The 27,914-nt window shown below is 37.7% G+C and overlaps 1 long non-coding RNA gene across 7 annotated transcripts in view; it reads left to right on the top strand.

Annotated features, from left to right (window-relative positions):
• Nucleotides 1-27,914, top strand: part of LOC102165048 (uncharacterized) — a 1,242,341-nt gene that overhangs the window by 1,038,503 nt on the left and 175,924 nt on the right. For 2 of the 7 annotated variants that reach the window (XR_014827981.1, XR_014827979.1), the window contains 3 exons: nt 7,348-7,465; nt 7,576-7,638; nt 23,541-23,633. The exons of 3 other annotated variants lie outside the window; for them this stretch is intronic. This is a non-coding gene — a long non-coding RNA (uncharacterized LOC102165048). The remainder of the gene's footprint in view (nt 1-7,347; nt 7,466-7,575; nt 7,639-23,540; nt 23,634-27,914) is intronic. 2 more of the 7 variants (XR_014827983.1, XR_014827978.1) reach the window with 1 other exon arrangement.

Raw genomic sequence — 27,914 nt, forward strand, 5'->3', positions numbered from 1 at the left:
TATGTTAAGTAGGCAGATGATTAAATGAGAACAACAAGTTACTAGACGGTTCCTTCTGCCCTGGGTCTTGCATTGCTGCTTGTTCAGTGCTATTTATGATCAGAACTTTTTGTTGTTGTTGATAAGAGAGAAATAGGAGTGGAATTTATCATCCTTGTGCAAGAATCTTGGGCACTTGGAAGCAGCCGCTACTCCAGCCTTCCCTAGCTAACTCTAAGCAAGTATCTCCATCCTTAGCTTTAGCATACCACTCTAGCACAACAATGACATCTGGATGAGGAAGGCTGTTGTAGGCATGAAGCTGCAGATGCCAAGTGGTAAATAAAGGCCACGCTTCCTGGCGTGGGCAATAAATCACATAAATCACAGCAGGGCTATGCTAGAGAAGAGGTAGCGTGAACACAATAGACATTAAGTCTCATATGGGTGTAAATGTTTGAGTTTTTTAATGGACTGTATAACTGGACCACATGCTTCCACTATGGTAGCCAATTGTGTGCTGCGTAAACCTTCGTCTTTATTGCTCTGCACTGCAATAGTGTAAGATGCAGCTGTTGGGGCCCTGGTGGCAGATGGCAGATGGTGGTCAAAAGCTTTTCAGGAAGCAGTACCAGGTCTGGAAAAATCAAAAAAGAGATTTCAACAACCATTAAGATGCTTTAAATTTACTCTTCCTCCCAACACAAACTCTTACAAAATTAAAAGGAATGAGAAAAACTAGATTAGTGCATTTAGTGTAGTTTGTTGACAGGGGCCTAATCTGTGTCCCACAGGTGGTCACAGAAGCACATAATCAGGGATATGATGTTAAATCTTGAAAAACAAAAATTTAAATAATTTTTGTTTTCAGTAAAACAATTTGTGTGTGTGCGTGCGCCCAAACTCTGAGGACCCTTGGTAAATTTCTTGATTTGGAAAGTTTATTAATACCTAATCTTTCTTAGCCCTTTTGAGTTGCTATAGCAAAATATCACAGACTGGGTAGCTTATGAACAACAGAAATGTATTTCTCACAGTTCTGGAGGTTGGGGAGTTGAGTATCAAGGCACCAGCATGATCATTTTCTAGTCAGTAACTTCTTGGTTCATAGCCTCTGCCTTCACCTGTGTTCTCACATGGCAGAAAGGGCTAGGGAGTCTCTTTAATGAGAGCATTAATCCCATTCAAGAGGACTTCACCCTAATAAACTAGTTACCTCCCCTAAGTTGTCACCTCTTAACACCATCACCTTAAAACCAGCATAGGAATTTGAGGGGGCCTATATACCATCTTTTCAGCTTAGAATTCTGCCTTTCTTGAAAGCTTATGCAATGTAAAGTTCAGGAAGAGGATGAGAATTAACCAAATAGGGTGTTAATTTTAGAGAAAAAAAAAACATTCAAAGGACAGAGTGAAGGAGAGATAAATCTATGTATAATTTTACATTGACCATAGACAATATTTATTTAATCTAGTACTATGCTCAGATATTGTAGTTTGGCCACAAATTGGTTAGTGCTACCCCAGTGTTAGCCTTTCAGTTTGGCTAGAATTGCCTATATAAGCCAATTCTAGGGGTGGCGGCTGGCCATCATAAGCCACTGCGTGTGCCCCTTCTCTTAGCCACAGTGACAGGTGAAGAGACTCAAGTCAAGTCAAACAGTTGTAAGGAAATGTTTGCTGGGAATTCTGGGAAAGGAGCTTACTTTCCTCATCCATTTCCTACAAGAGATGCCTGCTCTTTTCTGTGTAGGCTGTGATCTGATCCTGTCAGACTGGTCCCTGGATGGGAGCCAACTGATAGGATAAAGCCAATTCACACAAGGTCTGAGAGCTGAGAGCAAACTTTTTTTTCTTTCTTTCTTTTTTTTTTTTTCCTTAAACCCTTAGCTGCATACCCTGGTAATGTGGTCTGCAATAAGACTAAACTTGCTCGTTGTTATTTTGGGTGCTATTACTGTCATCCTCCCTAGCTAGCTTTTGAATAAATTCACCATTCATGTTTAAGGAAGCAGTGCAGTTTTAAAGGCTTAACAAATTCTGCTCTACTTTATATACCACTTGATTTTATAAAGCATTGCTGTATTCTTTAATTAATTCTCACAAGTTATTCATTAAAGCATCAAATCTACCCTTTTCATATGACATGTGAGGAAACTGAATACTCAAGTCTTTGCCCTTAAAGAATATGGGAAATCAGTGGCCGAGAGGAGAAGCAGATTTTCCCTTAAGTGCTATCTCTGTATATTTTAGGACAAATCAAACCTTTTCAAAAGATCAAGTCATTGTAAAGCAAACTATATATGGTTAGATGAACCGCACAGTAAAGGGAATTGTATCTTTTGTTGTTTACTCTTCTTGGGCTCTATACTTAAGAAAACCAAATAAAGAAATCATTCAGTACTGTCTGATTCCATGTTACACCTTCATTAGGTCTATCTAGTTCCTTGAACAATTTCTAGTATATCCTACTACTGATGGAATGACCAGGAGACACTCTGGAAATTAGTAGTTTGCTAACAATTAGTCAAACCAGTGTTGAAACATCTCTATTCAGTTCTCTCATAGGTTTTATGTCTTTGGCAGTTATAAATTGAAATAAACAGCAATTTTCACAACATATTTACAAGTTTTGGTATATGAAGTCTGAATTTATATGCAAATTTTATATTTTAATTATGTTTTCATTAGATTTTCTAGAACTTGTTATTTGGAGAATAATTATAGATTTTCTTGTTACTTTGCCAAATTACTTTGACAAGAGTCATATATTAAAAAAATAAGTTCACTTACATTCTTAAATATCTCATTTAATTTCAAGGCACCTCATAAATCAACACTTTTTAGTATTCTCCTTTCCTAGAATTTTAAGGATTTTCAATTGACATAATTTATATCAACCGTGTTTACTTATACATCTATTTTATGTTTGATTTAAACACTAAAAGCAAACGTTTAATTAACCTTTTTCGGATTAGAATAGTGTATGAAATTTGGAAATATTAGTTAAAAATTTTTAACCTATTACATCACTAAGATCATTTTCATTTTCAGGAAATATACCAAAACATATTTATATTGCTAAATAAGACTAGAAAGCCATAAAAGAGTTACAATTTTTTATTTTATTTTCCCACTGTACAGCAAGGAGATCAAGTTATCCTTACATGTATACATTACATTTTTTTTTCCCCACCCTTTGTTCTGTTGCAACATGAATATCTAGACATAGTTCTCAATGCTACTCAGCAGGATCTCCTTGTAAACCTTTTTAAGATAACTTTATAAAGACCAACAGAAATGTTTATAAACTTTTTATGAGGATTCATATCAATATTGACAGTGTTTTTAAAAAATTCTGTGAAATCTTTTGAATCAAGGCAGGATGTGAATTAATATACATGTGTGATAAAGTGGAGAAAATACACTTTTAATGGTTGGGGGATAAATATTTTGATCAATTACTAAGGGTGTGGAGGGAGACCCCCAAAAGGATTCCAGGTCCCTTTCTGGGATACATTCTAATAGGTGATTATTTGAACTGAGGATTTCTCTAGCCAAGTGAGTGACATTAGCTTGAACCAGAGTTGACCAGTTGGGGGCAATAGAGACCCTGTGTTTAGAAGATGCATAAGGAAAGATAAAGACCACAGAGACCTCTGATGGGGAGAGTGTGTTTTCACTGTGTGGCATACAAGGTGACTTCTGTAAGCAAATCAAAGACACTGATGAAAAAATAAAATACAAGAACATTTACTGAGAAAAGAATATTGATAACTTCAGTGCTGGTGAGGACATGGGGAGAAGGCTTGTTATTAGTAGGAATGAGAATTGCTATAATCTTTAAAAAACTTTTAAATGCACGTATCCTTTGACCCAGGAATTCAACTTTAAAAATTTCATTTTACAACTACAGTAGTAGGGAAGGATTAGAGTATTTGATGCAAGAAATATATAAGATATGAATGTCTAGCTTAAGAAGAATGGTTGAATAAATTATAGGTTAGCATTACTAGAATCTACTATCTAGAAATTGAAAAGAATGCATTAAATCTATACATCTTGACCTTGAAAGGAAATTATGATATATTAAGTGAAAAAAGCAAGCTGTAAGTTAATATGTATGGCACAATCTTTTTATTGATAAAAATGAGAAAAAATCCTATGCAACTGTATATGCTTGTCTATGTTTATTTATGAGTGTTGAAAAGATATGGAGGGATTATGTCGGTTACCTCATGGGTATGGTATTGAAGATGGGAGAATGAGATTAGTAATTAGTAAACTTTTTTTTGATCTGTTTTTTAAAATTTTTTAAATTTATTTTTTATTTTTTATTTTAGGGCTGCACCCGTGGCATATGGAGGTTCCCAGGCTTGGGGTTGAATCAGAGCTACAGCTGTTGGCCTACACCACAGCCACAGCAACACCAGATCTGAGCCACATCTTCGACCTACACCACAGCTCATGGCAATGCTGGATCCTTAACCCACTGAGCGAGGCCAGGGATCAAACCCACAACCTCATGGTTCCAGTCTGATTCATTTCTGGTATGCCACAATGGGAACTCTGAATATGTATTACTTTTGAAATTGAAGTAAACAGGTAAGCAGCAGAGGTAAAAGGTCCCAGTCATCACTTTACTTCATACATGTATTAGTCTCCTCTATGAACTCATGTTACTTTGAGTTCTTTTAAGTATTGCAGAGTAAAACAGGTTAGGTCTGTATAGTGGCCAAAAATGGAATTGATGCATATGACTCTAGGTGTTTCCAGATGTCTGGAAACTAACTCCATATAGCTGAGGTAATCAGATAGTCAAACCATCCTTTGACATCATGTAGCATAAAAAGGGAAAGCTTATCTGTTGTCTAGTAAGTTTGAACTTTCAACTGGGCAATATTGATGTGAACATACTAGTTAGAATAGTTAACAGTATTAATGATGAACAAACTTGTCATAGATTGAATTGTGTTACCTCCACAAAAAGATATATTGAAGTCCTAGTTTGTGATACTTGTGAAGGTTACCTTATTTGGAAATAGGTTCTTTGCAGATGTAGTCAAGTTAAAATGAGGTCATTAGAGTGGGTCCTAACTTGGTGACTGGTGTCCTCATAAGAGGGGAGTTTGGACACAGAGAAAGATGTGGAAGGAGAGCTCCATGTGATGAGGGAGGCAAAGATTAGAGCTGTGTAGCTGCAAGCCAAGGAGTGCAGAGATTACAGGTGACAGCAGCAGCCAAAAAGGCATGGAATAAATTCCCCGCTAGAACCTTTTGAGAAAATGGCCCAGCCAACACTTTGATTTTAGACTCTGGCCTTCAGAACTGTAAGAAAATAAATTTCTGTTGTTTAAAGCTACCTAGTTGGCGAGTTTTTTTTTTTTTTTTAATATATGATGATTTTTATTTTTTTCCATTATTGCTGATTTACAGTATTCTGTCGCTTTTCTACTGTATAGCATGGTGGCCCAGTTACACATATACATTCTTTCTTTTATTTTTTGTCCTTTTTTTTTTTTTTTAATGCCACACCTGCGACATATGGAGGTTCCCAGGCTAGGGGTCAGATTGGAGCTACAGCTTCTGGCCTACGCCAGAGCCACAGCAACGACAGATCCAAGGCGCGTTCAAAATGTACACCACAGCTCACAGCAACACTGGATCCTTAACCCACTGAGTGAGACCAGGGATCAAACTGAAACCTCATAGTTCCTAGTCGGATTTGTTTCTGCTACACCACGACAGGAACTCCACATGTATACATTCTTTTTTCTCACATTATCATGCTCCATCATAAGTGACTAGACATAGTTCCCAGTGCTACACAGCAGGATCTCATTGCTAATCCATTCCAAAGACAATAGTCTGCATGTATTAACCCCAAGCTCCCAATCCATCCCAATCCCTCCCCCTCCCCCTTGGGAACTACAAGTCTATTCTCCAAGTCCATGATTTTCTGTGGAAAGGTTCATTTGTGCCGTCTACTAAATTCCAGATATAAGTGATATATGATATTTGTCTTTCTCTTTCTGACTTACTTCATTCAATATGAGAGTCTCTAGTTCCATCCATGTTGCTCCAAATGGCATTATCTTGTTCTTTTTTATGACTAAGTAGTATTCCATTGTGTGTATGTGTGTCTGTGTGTGTGTGTGTATATGGACATTTGGGTTGTTTCCATGTCTTGGCTATTGTGAATAGTGCTGCAATGAACATGTGGGTGCATGTGTCTTTCAAGAATAGTGTTACTCTCACTCCCCTGGGAGCACACCCACCCTGCTGCTTCCACTGCCAAATGCTATGGGCAGTGCCCAGATGCTTAATCATTGTCCCTTCCCAGGAACCTGCAACTATGCAGGTGCTTTTTGCACGGTCTACAGGAGGTGGGGCTAAACCACTGCAGTTATCTCTGGCTCCAGGGGTGGGAGTGGCTCACCACCACTAGGGGTCCGTGAACAGACACCACTTGCAGCCCCATTCACCTCAAGGGCACCACAGAGGAGGGCATTGTGACCAAACACCACCTGTTGGTGCTCTGGCACCCCTGGGAACACAGCCGCCCTGCTGCTTCCACTGCCAAATGCTCCGGGCCATACCCACATGCCTGATCTCTGTCACTTCACAGGATCCTGCAACTAGGAACAGCCTGTGCAGCACCTCCTATGTGGGCTAGGTGAGATGGGTTTCTTCATACAAGGTGCCAGGGGCAAACCACCACAGTTATCACTGACTCCAGAGGCAGTCGTGGCTTGCTCCCACTAGGGGTCCCTGAACATGCACCACCTGTGGTTCCAGTCACCTCAGAGGAGGGCATTATAATCAAACACTAGCTGTTGTTGCTCTTACTCCCCTGGGAACTCATGCACCCTGCTGCTGCTGCTACTGCCAAATGCTCTGGTTACCTTTTAGATATGTCTAGAGCTCATTACCACTTCCCAGGGCCCTGCAATTAGGAGTAGCCTGTGCCTCCTTCCTATCGGTCCTTGTTGTTGTTGAGAGCCCAATGACCAGGCAATGACTGTTGGCCCTACCCTTTGCCTCCTTCTCCCTGAAAACACACCGAGCATCCTAGGGATAACAGCCTACTCACACCAAAGAAAGGGACAGCAAATATTCAAACTCCCACACCAAAAATAAATAGTAACCACCCCCCCACCAAATACAAACTAGTGCTCTTGCATAGAAGTAGTGATAGTTTGTTATGGCAGTCTTAGGAAACTAAAACAAAACCCAGATAATGCCAGAAGAAAAGGAGAAGGAAAATTAGCATGATTAATAAGAACCCATGTGTTGCCAAAACTACCTAACCAGTTTTTCAAATATTAACATTTGAATAACATTAATAACATTTAATAACATTTCCAGACTAATGCTTGGGAGAGAAAGAAAAAGAGAAAGCTACTTTGAAGAAGTGGCCTCAACATTTAATTAAGCATTATACTGGATAATATTTTAAGAAGAATATTGAAAACTTCACTAAGAGGTAGGTTTGCAAAAAATTTCAGCAAGAACCAAATTGATTGACAGTTTACAATGTTTTGATGTTTGATAACCAGATTACTTACATCCAAATATTTTGATATTACGTTTCAGAGCCAAAAATCTGGTCACATTTTCTGCAATGGGAAGGAAATTTTCTAAGGAGCCAACGCAGTGGTGAGGCACAGAGTGGTGAGGAGGAGAATCATGGGCATGGTGACTCACATGTGGGATATAGGTCATTCAGTATAGTTTCAGAGGTAGTTTTAGAGGAATAGAGGATTTTTCTAAAAGTGAGCACCTAATTCTTAAAAACATTAGCTTTGTGTTTAGTTACCAAAGTAGAAATGTATATGTTCTGTAAGGTTATTATAATCTTCATCTACTAAAGGTATTAATATTTATTTGCTTGCTTGTTTGAATGCTCTAAAGCTGGAGCAATACATGCCTTCTTCTGACAGTACTTCTGCATCTTAGGTGTACTAACATGTAATTTAATAATGAAATGATCAGGATTATATAAATATGAGGGTGAGGGTAGGAGTGGTTTTTATTAAGCCATTAATTAGGTTACTTGTTGAAGTGCTTATAGAAAGTCAAAGGCTGTCCATTGAGTGCAGAAACCTCATAATTTATTCTCAGTGCTGAATGTAGAAAAGCCAGCCCCATGAATTCAGCAGAAGTGCCATATGGCAATGAGAGTAAATTGCACTGAATGGAGGGGACATGTGGTACTTTGATATTATCTGATGGGCCAACTCAGTCCTGATGGCTCTGTCCTATCCAGTGAGAGACTAAAATAGGTCACCCACAAGGCATACATTGCAGTCTTTAATTCGATAAATATATACTTATTTGCACAGACTGCTGGATTTCTTTTAAGTCATGTTCCTCCCCAAGGTCATAGGTCACATGAGTATAGCTTCATCCCACAAATGAACTCCCAAAAATAATATTTTAGTGGCATTACTGCCCAGGTGAATATAAACATACAACTACTAAATTTTTTGGTGCTGTAAATGTTGAACTTAGAACACCAAAAGGAAAGCAAACAAACCTGGAAAACAGACTGTTATTCCTTTAGTCTTTAGCTGTTCTCTGTTTTTATTTTTTATTTATTTATTTTTTTACTATCTTCTGTCTTAAAGTAGTAGTTGATACTCACTGTATCTTTTTCCTCATCATGACCTCATCACTTAAATCCGGCTTTTATTCCTTATTCCTTTAATTAAATGTCAACCTTGATAGACCAAATGATTGCCTAGTGGCTCAGTCTTGTGATCTTTTCCAGTCTTCGTGTTCTGTCTTTTATAATACCATTTGATACTATTCATTACCATCTTCTCAAGTTTTCTGTTCTCCTAGTGCCCACAAATTGGAAAAATCTGTCTCCTATGGTCTTTCTGCTTCATTTTCCTTTCTCCTTCTCCTGTCCTCCAATGTAGAGAGTCTCCCTAAGGTGGTCCTCAACTCTGGGACCTACTAGAGATGTGAGGTAGTTGAAGCAAATAGGCCTCCAGCAGAGGCATTCAAATAATTCAGCTCTGACACTTACAATTGCAAAGAAAGGGAGAGTACAAGAGCTACAGAGGGGAGGAAGAGAGACGGAGAGGAATTTAAATAGAGTCCCTCTTCCATTCACTATTTCTCCCTGTGAGCATATGTCTACAAGTGTGGGAGCAATAAATTTATCTGTTTAGTTGAATGTGTGCCCAGTTATGTCTCGCACTATGAGCATCCATCGCTCAGTGCTGTGTGGTTCTCATTGTTTAAATGGTCAGGAAGAACTTTTTTTTTTAATTACACTTTAGTCCCTATACTTCTCTATCTGAAGTTTTATTGAAGGAAGAGCTAACGGCTCCAGGGCTGGAGGAAAAAGTGGTTGGGTTGGACCCGCTGAAGGCCAGTACTGTACTATCTTGATGGATGAGTTAAGGGCCCCTAAGGGTGTTTTTGAATCTACAAGATATTCATTGACTTTAACATTTAACCCCCTGGATGAGATGAAATGTCACTGATTTTAAGTAATTTACTCAATGTCTCTGTAGCTTAGCATGAAAATGCCCTTCCTGAGGTTATAATCAGGTTCTAAGCCTCCCTTAAAACACACAATGGATGTGTCTACATGCATAACTGAATCACTTTATTGTATACCAGAGATTATCACAACATTGTAAATCAACTACACTTAAAAATGAGAAGAAGAAAAATACTACTGCAGAACATTCCATTGACCTGAAGCTTTTTGTTGGGGGGCTAAATGATTTTAGACTTTAATATTTTGGTGTAATTTTAAATTTACAAAAATTTTCAAGTGTAATATAAGGATTTCCCCTTTTTCCTTTTATCTAGATTCTCTATTAATATTTTTCCATATTTGCTTTATCTCTTATTTAATACATAAATAGATTACATGTATATAAATAAGATATATGTCTTCTCAATTCTGAATTCAGTGAATTCACATTGGTGGCCTAAAATTGGCCATGGTGGGAGCATTTATACCACAGAAGTCAGCAAACATGACAGCCAGGGTTTTGATTTTTTTTTTTTTTCCCCAGAAAGCTCATTTACCTGTATTACCACTGCCTTTACCTCTAAATATTTCACACATCTAAGAATAAGGACATTCTCTTACCCTGTTATGGTAAAAAGACCAACATAAGAAAATTTAACCTGATATAATGCCCTTATGTCATCAAGTCTATGTTAAATTTCATCAGAATCCAATAAAGTCCTCTTCCATTCTTTGTCTTTATGACCTTGACATTTTTGAAGAATACAGGCCAGTTTTAGTTTACCAAACATGTCTCCAGAAATTGTGAAATGTCCACTTGGAGGGTAAAATCCCCCCAGTTGAGAACCACAGTCCTGGGACATTGCTAGCTAGGCTTGTTGGGTCACCCAGCACTGTTGTCAGTTCAGAGGCTCTGCCCTTGGTGGTTGTGTGATCCTGAGCAAGTCACAGTCACTCTGCCTACTTTCCTTTGCAGTTAAATAAACTCTATTTCTGATTCTATAAACATACCTCATGTGGACCAAAGCGAGAGGGTAGTTCAAAAGTGTTTAGCTCTTCTTCTCTAGCTATTTAAAAAGCAAACTCTTCACAGAAAATTCCACAAATGCCTGGTAATTTTGCTATTGTGAGGATGTATGGGATGAAGTGGGTCAGAGGTGCTGAGGAGGACTAAATGAGCCTCCCAGGGAAGAAGGTATTATCTGATATGTACAGGCATTTGTGGAATTTTCTGCGAATAGACTAAACCTGGGCCATGTAACATAGTGACCTTTTTTCTAGATGCCTTTATTATATATGAATAAAAAATATGTTTTCCCACAAAAAAAAAAAAAAAGCAAACTCTTATTGCCCATTTGAAATAAGCAATGTTTGTTTGGCCTAAAGTCCAACCTTGAGGCTCTACTGTAATCCTCACTCTACCTTGGTGCCCTTCAGGCCTCAGCTGTCACAGCCTTAAGGGTGCTGTCTCATATCAAAAGTCACAAATTCAGATGCTGATGGGCAAGGCAAAAGTGTGGCATATGGAATCAGCTTGTATAAGACAATGAGTACTGAGGCCCATAGAGAAACAAAGTCAGAGGCCCTGACTAGAGGCTTTTGAATCACATTTTTAGAAGACAAAAGATATATCTGAACTACCTTTCTTGCGAAGAGTAGGTTAGGGACTCGTGGACTAAAATGATCTCTGCCATCTCTTTCAGCTATAGAGTCACTTTTTATTTCTACTAGCTCAAATACTCTTTAGTCCTTCCCCCATCAAGACCTTCTAAAGTTGTAAATATCTATCGAAAGTTACAGAAAGCCAACACATTTATTTGTACTCCAACACTCTTAACAGTCCAAGCAAGAATATTCAAAGTTGAAGCTAAATGTGTTGTTTTATTAACCAACCAAATAGCTCTTGTTGTAGCCCCATGCATGGTGAATGTTTTGTACCATCCCTTAAAAGATGTTAATGGAAATACTTTCATGTGTTTTTTCATTCATCTATCCCATCAATAGATGTTTATGTAACACCTCTTCTTTGTCACTTTAACTGTGCTGTGGTTTTGGGAGCACATGGAAAGAAAAGGATATATAAAATGTACAACTAAATAGCTTGTTTCAATTTTGTGCAGGCAGTTTCATTTTTCCAGTAAGCTCTGCAGAATCATCAAGAACCAAGTATGAATATTTATATTTGGCGAAAGGGCAAAGAAAAGAGATCTGTAGCACCCCTCCTCCCCACCCCCTGCCCCCACTGGCCTTCATAGAGAATGATTCCTGACTGTGCCAAAGTGAGAACTCAGGAGTTAATTTAAGAAGGCACTTAAAATCTGATATGAGAAATTTTTCTCTGTAAAAAGAACAATATCCCGAGGCAAGCAATTATCTGCTGAAATGAAAACAGAAAGACAAGCCATGGGATAGTAGCTGAAACCACAAAACCCAGAAATATTTATCAGTGGTAATTTTTAAATATGTAAAATTAATCTAAGTCCTCTAGAATTTTCTGTCAATTTATTTCTGTTTTTTTTTTTTTTTTTTTTGGCAAAAATTCTGTAGCCTAAGTAGCAGGCAATTTTATAAGTGATGTAGAAAACAAAGACCCATCCTTTTCTCAGAGAGATTCTGTATTGAAAGCCCAGATATATTTATTTGGATGTACACTGACTTTCTGAAATGACTGCCCTTTCTGAATGCTAAGATATAAGAGTAAAAGGATAAGGAAGCTATGACTAATCGTAAGTAATTGCCATAAATTGGAGCTGCACACTAGGGTAGGAGGAATAATTACTTCTGGAGAGTTTATCGCTAGCAATTTTAAATCCAAGGGGACACCATTGAGGTCAGTTTTCCATGCACAAGCACAATGACTGGTAGTGGAATTAATGACCATTTGATGGCTACTGGATAAAGCCTGGGAAAGGGAGAATACTTTCAATTCAGAAACTGGTTGCATTGCACCTCTGGAAGAATCCCTAGAGATCATATAATCCAGTCTCATCTTAGTATAGAAAAGGAAACCAAGGCTCCTAGTGGTAAAACCACCTGGACAAGTCATAAAGAGTGGTCTTCTGACTCCTTCTTAGTGTTCTTTCTTCTTCAGCTTGCCTCTCAAGATGGTCAATTACCTCTTCTGTTAACATAGATTCACAGTTGGAATTCGGAACCTAATTGGTTACTGAGCTTAATCTGGCATTCCTGACGCTAAGACTGACTTTCAACCTGAATCCTTTCTAGGTCAGTTATCTGACTGCTAGTTCATGTGGCTGCACCCCAACTGAAACATTCAGGGAGTGGATTAGATTTTAAAATTTACTATAGCTGACAGAAAGCTGAAGTTTATTTAAGTGTGATTTTTCTGTCTTGAAAATATTTAGATCATAGCCTTTGGAACTTTTGAAGATATTTATTCTACATTTTTCTATTTACTGAGTGCCCTGACATCTTCCAGACTGATTATGGAATTCAGCAGGGGCTGATGACATTTACTTTTTCCATCTAATCTCTCAGAATCAAAGGTGCTCCCTTGGGTGGTACTGAAAGCATTACAGCCTACTTGGACTGCTGGATTTTTTTTTTTTTTTTCATAATAATGTTTATCAATAGTATCCACAAAATAACATCTAGGATTTAAAACATGCTTATAAAAACTGGAAGTTTGCAAGATAATGTTAGACAAGTTTTAGTCTGTTAATATTAAAATAAAATTGTAGAATTTGAGGAACAATTTCTAAATTGATGATTTATGTTGAATCATTGGGAAGTGTGATATGTTGAACACAATGGATAAACACACATTGAAATTTAAATGTCACACAGATTTATTTTAACCTCCCCAAATCTGAATTAAGGATTTTCATGTTTTTATTATATAATTATTTGGTAGGTCACACAGAGAAAGACAAATATCATATGATATCACTTATACGTGGAGTGTAGTAAAATGATACAAAAGAACTTGTATAAAAAAGCCACAGATTTCAAAACCAATCTTACGGTTATTAAAGGTAAAACCATTGGAGGGAGGGAAGAATTGGGAGGGTGGGAATAACATCTGCACACTACTATGTAAAATAGATAATTAACAGGACCCTGCTGGATAGCCCAGGAAAATCTACTCAATAGTTTGTAATAACCCATATGGGAAAAAAGAATGGATATATTTATATGTATGACTGATACACTTTGTTGTACACTTGAAATTAATTCAACATTGTAAATCAACAATACTCCAATAAAATTAAATTTAAAAAAAGTAATTTAACACACATACACACACAAATTGATACATACATACTAGGGAAATTTTGAAAATTCAGAAACATAAAGGAGGAAGTAATAGAAAATTACCTATAATACCACCACTTACAGTAAATCAATGTTATAAAAGATATTTAAAAATTAATTCAGGAGTTCCCATCGTGGCGCAGTGGAAACGAATCTGACTAGCAACCATGAGGTTGTGGGTTTGATCCCTGGCCTCTGTCACAAGAATCCTGCTTGTGTAAGAGAGGAAACCATGTATACAAACTATAGATATACTATATTAAGAAACTACTTGAAGTTAACCTCTTTATAGTCTTATTGTCTTATATAGGATTTGGGATGTTAGGTGATTACATAAAAAGATAAGGAGATAGCAACTGGAGTGAGTGATTAGGAGAAAAATAAGGGTAGGGTCATCAAGTGGACAAGGCAGAGAACATCTGACGCAATGACCTAAGAGCTGGCCACATTTTTGGATCTCAGAGTTCTAGCCATTGAGTTGAAAATAGAAATGTGGGTGGTGGCATGATTCATAAAATCTGTAATAAACAAAATCCATAAAATATATATAACTTCCGTAAGAGTGTCTTGGACAACATTCCTATATGTGATGATAAGCATTTCTTTAAAATGATCCCTTGAAAGAAATCAGTGGTCCCTTACCAGGAAGTCATTGCCGTGAGCTACTGTGTAGGTTGCAGATGCGGCTTAGATCTGCCGTTGCTGTGGCTGTGGCATGGGCCAGCAGCTGTAGCTCCAATTCAGCCCCTAGCCTGGGAACTTCCATATGTCACAGACGTGGCTCTAAAAAGCAAAGAACTCCCCCCCGCCCACCAAATACACTGTGGAGCAGCCACAGAACCCAATAGTAATTCCTAGCTGGGATGTCCACTGCGAAATACTATTTACATAGGTGGGGCAAAAGAAGGATAATATATGTAATAAAAAGATAAAGAATATCTGAGAATTAATGAATCCTGCTAGTATCAGAGCTGGAAAGAATTAGACTGAGAAGGCATCTTGAAGATTGTAAATCCCTATATGTACTATTATATTTAAAATGCAATATTCTGGATTTCCCTGGTGTCTCAGCAGGTTAAGGATTCAGTGTTGTCACTGCTGTGGTGCAGGTTCAGTTGCTGGCCCAGGAACTTCCACAACATGCCACATTTAGAGCAAAAACAAAAACAAAAACAAAAACAAACGAACAAAAAAAACAAAACACTAAAGTGCAATATTACATGCTAAATGACTAAGTGGAGATCAAGTGTATAGAAATTCTATTCCCCTCTGAATTCTCAAATGTGGACACACATGGCACTAGTACCAAACTAAAGGAAAATGTCTGGATTAGTGCTTTACAGATAGAGGTTTGTAACTATCCTCCAATCATGCATAAAAAACACGTTACTAAAACCTGTTCTGAGAAAGGACTAAAAATATTAACTCATTTTGTAGAATTAAATGGTTTTTCAATTGTGTTTTTAAAAACATTTCTTGTGTTGAAGTTAAGATGTTGGAATTAACATCAGTATTCATCTAATGATGCAGGACCTTAAAGAGTTATTTAGGAATAGCTTTTTCAGAGAAGCCACCTGGAACATGTCCCCAGTGATATAAAATCCTTTCTAAGCAGAGAACTATATATTGTTTGAACTCATTTTGTCATGATTCCAAGACAAAAAGAGACACTATTTGCCAGACTATATCAAGATACAATGAAGGCAAGTTAAAGGAAAACAGTTTTCATTAGCACTCAGATTAGTCATGTAAATATGATGCCACTTGTATTATGCATTGCCTTCACTGATTGGGATTCCTGCTGTCTGCTTAATAAGTTAAACTAAGATAGCAAAAGGGCACATATCTTTGGTCTTTTGTCAGAATGTTTAAAAAAAAAGGCAGCACAACTGAGTGGTTAATTTGTTGTTATTTTGTCAAATCAATTAAGAAAAAAGAGTCCATCATCAAGGAATGACCCATTTGCCAATTTGAAGGTCACTATGTATGGCAGAGCAAGGACAGCTTGGATGGCACAGCCCTGTGGGTCATTTTATATTTAGTACTGTGATTGGCTTTACTTCTTTCCCTTTATAAGTGGTATGGAATTTAGGATGACTCAGACTGCCAACTCCTTTGCACTCTGGTTTTAGGGACCAGAAATTCCCACTTCGGAGTTAAAATATCTGTTTGCAGCTCATTATAGTTGTTTACAGGGTCTGTCTTACCTAATGGGTAGGTTGGAAGCCACCGATACTTCTGTGTTGAACAAAACATCATCCAGGCAGGGGGAAAGGACAGGGTCTTTGTGTGATTATTAGCTGTTAAAAAAATTCTCTGATTCCCAGTTTCCTTGTCTTTAAAATGGGGATAAAGATCCCTAATTTTAGGGTAATTTGTGGATAAAAATATGGTAAATAGAACAAGTGCTTTATATATAGTAGCTGCTCAATAAAGACTATTAATTATATCCAAATACTTATGATCCCATTAACCTGTAGCCAGTCCTAGAAAAGACTATGACTGAAATGTCTTTGGGAAGTCATTAAGCCTGACTGAGCAGTCCTTTACTTCTGTATGTCAGTATGTCATCTACTTAGGTGATTCTTTCAACTCAGCAGCAGAGAGAACCCAAGGATGAAGTTAGTGGCCTTGGGCACAGTTTAGTGTTTGACTACTCTGATAATACTTGTTGACAGTAAAGAATACAGAATCATGGGAGAGATAGAGACAGGATAAAGGGGTTGACAGGAGTTGCCTTTGATTCTAGAAGCAGCAGGATTGTTGTTGAGGAGCCGGAAACCACTGCTGTCAGTGGGTACCAGCTACTTCTTAGGCAATGGCTTATGAGGCAGCTAATGCACTTGGTCTTTAAAAGACTTTACCCTTGAAGTGCAGAAGAACAACTGAAACTGTAAGGCCAGCTAACTCCAGTCAGGATTTACTACAGAGAGAAAGTGGAAGGCACTGCTGCCTGTGAAAAGTGGTGACTTAGCCACCTGCTTAAGGGGGAAGGCAGGTGCCTTGCAAAGAGTATTTTCTCCCATCTCACAAATGGTGTAACACCAGCTTTGTGCATAAACTTGCTGTTATTCACGTCTCAGGAATTCCATTTGGGTTAAAATATTGTTTCCATCATATTCTACAAACCAGAAAATGTTTGAACAATTCAGGTCAAAACAGCCATAGTTTTGTTCTTTGTTTACTCAAATTGAATGTACTTCTCCATGTCATTTACAGATTTAGAAATTAAGTTTTTCAGCTTCAATAATTGTTGGCTTTTAGACAATGATTTAATTAGCAAAGAATGTGATTTGAGGGAGTTCCTGTTGTGGCTCAGCAGAAATGAATCTGACTAGCATCCATGAGGACCTTGGATCTCTGACCTTGCTCAGTGGGTTAAGGATCTGGTGTTGCCATGAGCTGTGATATAGGTCTCAGACGCAGCTCGGATTTGATGTTGCTGTGGCTGTGGCGTAGGCCAGTGGCTGCAGCTCTGATTTGACCCCAGCCTGGGAACCTCCATATGCTGCAAATATGGCCCTAAAAAGACCAAAAAAAAAGAATGTGATTTGGTGCAGGGACCTTGGTAACATATAATTAGAGCTGCTTATAGTTAACACTCTTCTTTGCATCCAACTTACAGAAGGCTTGTCCAAGTGGTTAGTCCAGTTTTAAATCCACATTTATCAGTGATTAAAGGCATAAATAAAAGGTTAGAAGCCAATGGGAACAGTTTAGTAATTTCAGATGATAAAATGCCAGGTATTGTTATAGCCTAAAATATGTGACATGTATGTGTGCATATTTGTATGTATGTATACCAGGTTACATATATATATGTGTATATGTTTGTGTGTATGTGTGTGTATAATATCCTCTTTTTATTGAAAGTGCCTTGTAGTCAGGACCTGCATTGTCTTTTAACCTTGATTGTAGTGTTGGCACATAACCAATTAGCAAATGTTTGTAGAATTAATTAATTTTGTCCTATTTTATAAGTAGTACAAGTGAACACTCAGCCATAAAATGTGTGCCATATACTATACATGTATTAAACTGTTTTGGACTCACAAAAATGCTGCAAAGTAGGTGCTATTACTATTATCCCATATTTCAGTAGAAGAAGTTGAAGCACAGAGAGGTCAAGTAACTTGCTCAAGTTTGTACAGACAATTAAAGGCAGAAGTGGTGTTTCAGCCTAGGTTTCTGGCATTAGTGTCTGTACTTTTAACTGTTCTGTCATGATATAGAGACACAGAATTTTATGCTACAATGATGCTAAATTGGTCTGTAGGAGACCCCTGCAGTAGCCAATGACAGTTTATGAGAATTGAAATGAGTAAAAATAAGTTTCTGGCTGTATATTACTTCCTTTTGTGAAAACACATAGATGTCAAGTACAGCCCAATTTAAAATACAACCTGTAATATAGGTCATACACAAATTTCACTCTAGGAGTCCTGGGTGGCACTTTAAAAATTGGTAGTCAACCTTCAGAATAGCTAAAACTGAGGTACAAGAAGGGTTTGTGGGGAGGCTGATACAAACCCACACGGCATGTATAAAAGGACTCTGAGAGTGTATGTGCTAGGCACAGAGCTACTATCTGTAGCTGTCCAGTTTTCCCAACACCACTATTGAAGAGACTGTTTTTCCTTCATTGTACATTTTTGCTTACCTTGTCATATATTAGTTGACCGTATATGCTTGGGTTAATTTCTGGACTTTTCTGTTCTACTGGTCTATATTTCTGTTTTTGTGGCAGTACCATACTCTTTTGATCACCGTAGCTTTGTAATAAACTCAGGGAGCTTGATTCCTCCAGTTCTGTTTTTCTTTTTTAAGACTGCTCTGTCTATTCAGGGTCTTTTGTGTTTCCACACAAATTTTAAAATATTTTGATCTTGGTGCTGAAAATATGACTCAGTTTTTGGACTTAAACTCATATATTTTAGAGTTTATAGTGCATTAATGTACATTGTCTCATTGAACAGATTCTGAGAGCTTGAAATGTATGTTTGATCCTATTTTAAAAGTAAGGAAAGAGTCACCTTTTGTATTCTTCAGATTGTTCCAAGCCTTGTCATCCCTCTTTAGTTTCCAAATTCATAATGGCAATAACACACCTTCTACCTACTTTATTGGATTTTTGCACAATTTAAAATCAAGTGACTGATTAAAACTAATAAAAATAAAATTAATATACAAATCCAGTTTACTAATTAGAAATATATATATATTTGTCTTTTTAGGTCTGTACGCATGGCACATGGAACTTCCCAGACTAGGGGTCTAATTGGAGCTATAGCTGCTGGCCTACTCCATAGCTCACAGCAATGCTGGATACTTAATCCACTGAGCAAGGCCAGAGATAGAACCACATCCTCATGATACTAGTTGGGTTCATTACAACTGAGCCACGATGGGAACTCCTAGACATAAATATTTACAACCACAATTTTAAAGCAATTTCTTATTGCCTTTCATTTTCTTTGTCTATTTCCTTTCACTCCAATAGAGAAGACTGTACCAAAGTAATAGAGTTTCCCAAGTCCCACAGCTGTAAGTAGTAAAAAGTTATAACCAAACCACAGTGTTTATATAGAGGTATCATCTCAGTGTCATGTTTCTTTTCATCTAAATATTTAATTGGCAAACATAATTTAAAAGGAACTGTAAAATGTGGGACCACAGTATTGCACTAATCTCTAGTGTGGAATATTATGATAGCTGTGTCTACATAAAAGCAATGGCTAACATGTTTGAATAGGCAATTTTGTTCCCCAACAATATACTAGACACATAAACATTTAATATGCTTATGAGGCACGTGTGTTTACTCTAGAAACACTGCACTTAGTAGATCCAACACTCAAACCTCTGAAAAGTTAGTGAAGTCTCTAAATGGAGCTTAGAGTTTTAAATCCTACACCTTCTTCTAGCTACCACCATATTTTAAATTTCCTCTTTACTGTCAACTATAAAAAAAGTTTTTTTATTGTTATTTCCCCAAAACAATTAATTTTTTACTGTATAGCAAAGTGACCCAGCTACACATACACGTATACATTCTTTTTCTCCCATTATCATGCTCCCTCATAAGTGACTAGACATAGTTCTCAGTGTGAAAGAGAAATAGAAACTATATATTTTCACTGCTTCATTTTCCATTCATTCCTCAGTGAATTACAGTGTGGCTTGCAACCCAGTTACTGTCTTGTCAAGTTTATGTATTAATTCTTAGGTGGTAAGGCCAATGGACACTGTTGAATTCCTGTATTTCTGATGTCCCACAGTATTTGACACTATATGTTTTTTGAAACTGTCTCTTACCTTTGAATATATGTTTCCCTTTTCTCTTGATTTCTCTTCTCTAGATGCCCTAATTTAATCTCATCATTGAGCTCAACTTACTTGGCTTCCCTACCCTTTAGAAGTTGATGATGGAAAAGATTCTGTTTTTGATCTTTAACTTTCTCATCCTGGTCATATTTTTATCTATTTCCATACCTTCATAATTACCTCTACATTCAGCAATTCCAAAACTTCTGCATATCTGTCTTTATCCTAGACTTCTCCCTTACATTACACACCTCTATAGTTCTTTATTGAAACTGTGTAATTCATTACTGAAAACTTAAATATCAGTATTCCATTCATTCATCTATATATCTATCCATTTATTCACTTACCATAGCTTTTTATGTGCTCCATAAGCATGATAAAAATAACATGTGAAAACCACTCTTAACATAGCATCTTTTCTCCTTTATTTTCTATGTGGTGACTGGAAATGTCATCTACCTGGTTGTACAAGTTAAAAAAAAAAACCTGGTGATGTATTTAATATATTAAGCTGCAATCTCTAGAGTGGGAACCTTGCCTTGGTATTTTTAAAGTCTCCTCAGGTATTTCTAATGTGTATCCAGGGTTGAGATCTGCTATAGACCAGTGCTTCACCAAATCTAGTGTGCAAAAAAATCACCTAAGGATCTTGTTAAACTGCAAATTCTGATTGAATAGGTTTGAGTCATGGCCTGAGGTTCTGCATTTCTATCAAGCTCCCACATGACAGCAGATGCTGTTTGTCTGCAGGCAAACTTTTAATATTAAGATTCTAGATGACTTTGTGATAATATCACCAGTTGACCTGCCCTTTCTTAGAATTCCTTGGTGGAATGTGTGAAACATTCCAAAGAAAAAAATGTAGGTTCTTTTACCCTTGTGTCTAACAGTGAACCTTTTGTGCCTCAATTTATTTATCAAGCTCTGAAACTAGATGTATCTAGATATTTTTCCCACCATGAACTGGTTAAATTAGGCACAAAAATTAGAGTAAATTAGGATTAAATGGGAATAAAGTGATACAGTGGGGGTGTATTCCAATTATTAATTTATTCCTTGTTGGCTCACAGATCATCAATTCAAATCCCCCCCCCCCTTTTTTTTACATTCTCCTATATTTTGAGGTTCCCTGGTAGACCAAGTCTAGAACAAAAATGTCATAGGAGTATTCTAAGAAAAACGGCTTAGGAGTTCCCGTTGTGGCTCAGTGGTTAACGAACCCGACCAGTAACCATGAGGCTGTGGGTTCAATCCCTGACATTGCTCAGTGGGTTAAGGATCCGGCGTTGTGGTGAGCTGTGGTGTAGGTCACAGACGCGGCTCGGATTCTGCATTGTTGTGGCTCTGGCGTAGGCCGACGGCTCCAGCTCCGATTAGACCCCTAGCCTGGGAACCTCCATATGCTGCGGGTGCAGCCCTAGCAAAAGGCAAAAAAACAAACAAACAAACAAAAATCAAAAAAAGAAAGAAAAGCGGTTTAAAGAAAACAGAGGCTTTTATTTCAAAGTGGTTTTTGTTTTTGTTTTTGTTTTTGTTTTTTGTTTTTCGTTTTTTTTTAACCAGTAGGGAACAGTCAGTATCTGCCTAGGAAATGAGAATTTGGTTCACTCATGATGGTCAATGGTGCCTCAACTCCTATGTTTATCTCAGTGATGTTCTTAGTCATGACATCTGGCACTTGACACCCAACCTGATGTTTTTGAACTTGGCCTGAGTGCCTCATCACATTTCAAACACTGCAGGTCACCATTAGTCTGAATAATTAAGAGCTGGGTAAGTCTTTCCCTTCCAAGATGCTGTCACGAATTTGAAGGTTTCGGAAAGAATTTAAGTAATTTGGATAACTTTGAAAACTCTTTATTGAGATTGATCAGATTAGACTTTTAAACAAAGATGATTTTAAAACAAAAGATTCATGGGCAAGCAAGTTTTCAAGATAGTTTCTTTTAGAAAAATCTTATCGTTAACTCAACCTAATCTTAATTTGTCTTATTCAAGAAATCTACAAATTAAAAAAAATAGATTTTAAGCTTCTATTCCCTTCCTTCACCATAAGCTGTTGATAATATATTTGCAGTCATTTAGTATTATCAAATCAGTACCTTCAAACAAACGTGACTGTCTGTAGTTAAAAGCCTAAGCAAGGCAAACATCCACGGAGAGCGATACTTCATTTTTTGGGGGAAGGGGACAAAATTTAATTGCCGTAAATAAAACTGAAATGAATCTGATCTTTTGTACATTTAAAAAATTGAACCATTTAAATGGTGACTTAGACATGGCTTTATGGTTTATCAAGTACAGAAGATAACACTAATTTCAAAGCTTTAAAATTCCATTGAAATGCAACCAGCCAGTTTTTTAAATATTTAAGAAAGCAAATGATGCTCCATCACTTCATAGACTCTACAAGCTGTTGTAGCCTGGGCTAAAAATGCTATTTTCTATTGAGCCCATTCTTAATAAGAAAATAGCTGTGAATATCCTCTTTCCTATTATGAGGATAGAGTCCTTAGACATTTTTGTTCAAAGTCTTATTGCAGTTCAAGGACAATGCCTGGCTTCTGTCAGATAATAAATGTTGGATGAATTTAAGTTATGAGAGTGCTTCCTAGTTCCCATTCTAGGGTACTGTGGAAGTGCCAGTTGTCAGTGAACTCTTTGAGTTCAGCCTCTTGCATGGAACCAGTTTATTGATTTACAGATGTGAAGCAGAAAGAGTTCCAATCTCTCTAAGTTATCTTTGTCCTGGGTATGCCTCCATCATAACATCATACCCTGAACTTTTTTTTTTTTTTTGTCTTTTCAGGGCTGCACCCGTGGCATATGGAAGTTCCTGGGCTAGGGGTCTAATTGGAGCTGTAGCTGCTGGCCTATGCCACAGCCACAGCAACATGGATTCAAGCTGTGTCTGCCATAGCTCACAGCAACGCCAGATCCTTAACCCACTGAAGAGGCCAGGGATTGAACCCATATCTTCATGGTTACTAGAAGGGTTTGTTATCACTGAGCCATGATGGGAACTCCCCCATTTTATTTTATTTATTGATTTTGGCCACACTTGCAGCATGTGGAAATTCCTGAGCCAGGGATTGAACACATACCACAGCAGTGACCTGAGCCACTGGAGTGATAACACCAATGCTTAACTGCTGAGCTACCAGGGAACTCTCTGGATTTTCTATTTTAAAATTAAATGTGTGATTACATCTGTAATGAATGTAATTTCCTTTAGATTGTAAACTCCATGACAAAGAGGGGAATGAGCAAAGGGCACTTGTCTTTTCCCATCAAACGATACACATTTCAGGACTATACAGAGATTATTTTCTACATGAGGTCTTAATCAGTGGAAAGAGCCAATTAGGCACCAACAAACTTCCCAGGGTGAGGTTGTAGAGATGCCAGTTATTTCCTCTGTTAATAACTTCTTTGCTTTTGCCACCCTTCCTTCTGAAAGTTTTGCTCCCACAGATCCTGCTGAATGAGCATTCATTTGATCCCATCCTCCTGGTTATGACTGGCAAGACTGGGGATGGACAAGTATCATAGGGTGAGACAATTGTATTCTTTATTTCAGATGTAATAGTTAGGTTCTGTTTTCCTTCCTTGGGGCCAAACTATATCCTCAGTGGGACTGAGCCACTGGGCAGTAGGCCTAGTAGGAATCTTGGCTGGCTGGCAGAACATGGTGCCCAGGGAATATGTGGATGTCAGTTAAGCCCAGAATAGGCTAGTAGTTAGGACTGGATGTAGTGGGGATGAGCAGAAAACATGAAGAGACACATGCACACCGTGGTTAATAGTAGGAAGCTCTGGCCTAAGGTACCATGTCCCGATTGTAAAGTGAAGGGTTCATGGGAAGACCCACATCCTCATTATGATTGGTAATATTCATTTCTAGGGCTGCTGTAACAAATTACTACAAACATGGTGGCTAACAATAGGTGTGTAATTTTTCAGGGGTCTGGAGGCCAGAAGTCTGAAGTGAAGGTGTCAGTAGCATTGATTCCTTTTGGAGGCTCTGAGGAAAAATCTGCTTCTTGACTCTCTCCTGGTTTCTGGTGGTGTTGGCAGTCCTTGACCTTCCTTGGTTTGTAGGTGCCTCATTCCAATCTCTGCCTCTGTCTTCACAGTGTCTTTCTCTTTGTCTTTTTCCTGTGTTTTCAATCTCTAGCTCCTTTCTTTCTAGGACACCAGTCATTGGATTTAGGGCCCACCCTAAATCTAGGATCATCTTATCTTGAGATCCTTTATTATATCCACAAAGACATTAATCCTAAATGAAAGTTCACATTCATGGGCTGGAGGTGGTTAGGACTTATCTTTTTTAGTTCATTAGTGAAGCCACTGTATTGGCAAAAGCAGGACTGAACCTTAGGTCAGAAAAACAAGGGTACATACAGATAAGGCACCAAGTCATAACTTGGGCACAGAAAAAAGGAAACAATCTAACTTCAGGAACTCAAATTCAAGGTTAAAATAGGATCAGTAGTAAATAGAATGAAAGCTTGGTTACTGGTCTAGGAAGGTTCTTTTCATGTTCTAACAGATTAGAAACAAACTTTGTCAAATAGCCTGGGACATAGAATATCCACCAGCTGCAACAGGGCAGTCTCATTATTAATTCCTAAAGGCAATGATCTGGGAGCTATAGATTCAGTAAAATAAAACAGACACAGACACAGAATTTTTAAAAAACTTAACAACTTGGTTATGGTTTAGCTAGTAGTCATCACAGAATTTCTAACAGGCTCTTTGACATTTTTTCTTTGTTTATTCCACAAATAATTTCCCTAAAGTTAACACAAATTCTGACTTCCCCCTTTGCTCCAACCCCCCAAATAGGAAAATGGATCATGAATTTTGTAAAACAAACAAACAAACAAAAAAAAACAGCTAGAAATAGCATGATTAAACTTTAAAATCTTTACTGATTTCCTTTTAAAGCTTCCTTAGCATTTGAATAACTTAAAAAAAAACTTTTTAGTACATAATCTTTAAAAGTGTGTATCACAAATACCATCAATTTCTCATTTTCTCAGCAGACAGACATCTCCTGAACACTGAACTTCTTATTCCATCTTTAGGAAATTTCTTGAGCAATGATGTCCCGCTTTTAAAGATATTAAAATATGCTCTAACACTCTCAGAAACATATGTCTTGTCATTCTAAATTGGGTCTTTTTTCCCCTACTGTCTCCCAAAAAATGGAAGAAAAAAATTGATGAAATTGAACAGTTTCATTTTTCTGTAAATGAGTAGTGCAGTTTGGAATAGACATGAACAGTGGCAATCATCTGACCTCAAGGACTAGTGGGTCAGAGAAGCCTAATCAAAATTTACAAAAATCACTATTTCAGGATACGATGACATTTCTTCCATATCCAAATAGTGTGTAGCTTGATGTACCACGTTTGTTCAAATACAGGCAGCTCTCTCTGTCTTTAAGAGCAAATGTATTTCCTCAGTTCCAAAGAGTGGATGTCACTGATTTGGTGCTTGAGGAACCAAGGTTTTTGGAGTCAGGGTGCAGTGTGCAGTCATGGCTGAGATTTTGGCCAGGTTCCCCACTGCCTCAGAAAATGACCAACTGCCCTCTAGGTAGCTTAAAGCAACAGTTCTCTGCTGAGTTACCGGAGGTTAACAACCCTCATCAAGTGCTACATCCGGTCAGGTTTTGATGGTGTCATCACTGTCCACGAGAAGACATAGGCTTTGTACCCTGGCTACCGACAGGAAATCAAAGGGTCACTTTCCCCTCTTTGGTGAGTTCACAAGAAAAGAACTCCCAAATGGCCATTTCACAGAAGCCCTTGCATAGTGCTTGCATCTTTTTGATTTTCTCTCTCAGTAGATATTTTAGAAAGCTTTTGGAAAATGCAGTTAATCTATTCCAAAGGTCACAGCAACAAAGGTTTCTGCTCCATTGCTATAGCCATGCTTGGCCAGGCTTTAAAATTTCAATCTTTGTGTTTTTTTTAATTTTTTATATATCAACTGTACAGCAGTGAATGAAAATGACTGGTGTTCAAGGCTACAGATGAAATAGGACAGTTGCTCTGTGTGTATTAGGTTGTATAGAAATCGAGTTCCCATATTTCCTAAACTGAACATCAGTTCTGTTGTCTGACAAATATGAATGACCTCATGAAGACAATGGGATAGATTATTTGAAATCAAGAATGTTATGGGCAATCTGAGAGGTTCTCTACATACAAGAGGCTTGACTTCATTCAAATTTGGTGAAGGCTAAATGACTCATATGTGTTTAGGTTCATAGCCTGGGTAGACTGTTACTGCATGTTATTGCCTGCTTTCTTTCTTATCAGTCTGGTCTAAAAGGCATCTTTAGAGGTGCCACATTTCCTCAGCCAACCATTAATAATGGAGAAATGTGATGCCTATTTGCCAATCAAATATAATGAGCAGATTAGTGAAAAACATTCCAAGTTCCCCTAAGTAATGATCTTACCACTATTTCTCAAGTCACCAGGATGGTTTGACATGAAGGTGACTTAGGGTATTCATGGATATGAATTTAGTTAATTTGCTCAATTTCCAGCCTGAGGAAACCATGCAAATAGCACTTTTCACTTTCCGGTCAGGTTTTTTAAAACCCAATGTTATTATATGCACAAGAAACACAAATTGAGAAATAAAGAATTGGTGAATATCTTTAGCCCATCCATTGATGAGAAGGCTAAAACACACTGGTGTTATGTAGTTGATCCATGCCAATTATTGCAAACTATCAGATCTGCCCTGCTTTTGGTCAGTTAACAGTAACATTGACAATAATAATAATGTGTGCCAAGTGCTTTTCATTAATTCTTGCAATCAATTTTTACAGTAACCCTGTGAGTTAGATTGTGATGTTTTCCTTTGCGTTAGACTATAATGTTTCAAGGAAATGAAGCTGAGGATCCAAAAGATTAATTAACTTCATGGTCACATGATGTGGAATAAGTGGTGGAACCAGGACCTGACACTGAAGCAGCTTGCACATGTTCTCTGAGCCTCTCTGGTCCTTAGGCAACCATTTCTTAACAATGGGAGGACTGCAAATAATTGTAACTTCTTCCTGAAAGATTTTCATCTTGTTCCTAGTATACTCTATGGCAAGCACTATATTTGGTTTCTATTATACAAAGTGCTTTGCACACATTCAGTACATGTTGGCAGAATGAATTTAATTTTTAAAATCTTGTTTTAAGACTTTATCTTCCAATTGCGTGCCCAGAGAGATGCAGACATGTGGATTAGATGAAGTAAGACCCACTAATTTTGTTCTGGACCCTGGGATGATGATGAAGAAAACCTCTGCCAAATGCTAGTCCCAGAAAATGGGCAGGTCAGGCAACACTGTCTAAATTGGGTCAGCAGAGCAGCTTAAGGGCACTGTATTGTCAGAGGAAGGTCAAAGGCCTTTAGTTACTACTAACCTTCCACACCAGTAGGTGAGGTCAAGAGGATTCAAGGAACATTGTTCTTAGCTGTAAGGAATCTGAAACAATCCTCTGAGAAAGTTCCTGGAATCCCCCAAATCTAATTGTGCTAGTTAAATTTGCCTTCAGTCAGAATTAGAGGTAAAAGAAGGTTAATTAGTTTATTTATTGCTATCTTCTCCAGAGGCAGCACATACATTTTTATCTTCACAACAAACTCATTCCCCAAACCCACATAAGACCTTGAGATTCATTGGCAGCTGTGATGTTTGTCAAGATATAAGAGCCTCAAATTCTGTCCATTAATCTCTCTCTTTCTGGATCTGGGGGCTTGTTACTCTGTGGCCTATTATTGGTAAGATGTGCCCTATATCAGATGATTAACT

Source organism: Sus scrofa, chromosome 14 (genome assembly GCF_054392235.1).
Source record: "Sus scrofa isolate SSC_HxYL_T2T_F1_AM1 chromosome 14, Sscrofa_HxYL_maternal_Yorkshire_Landrace_v2.0, whole genome shotgun sequence".
NCBI lineage: Eukaryota > Metazoa > Chordata > Mammalia > Artiodactyla > Suidae > Sus > Sus scrofa.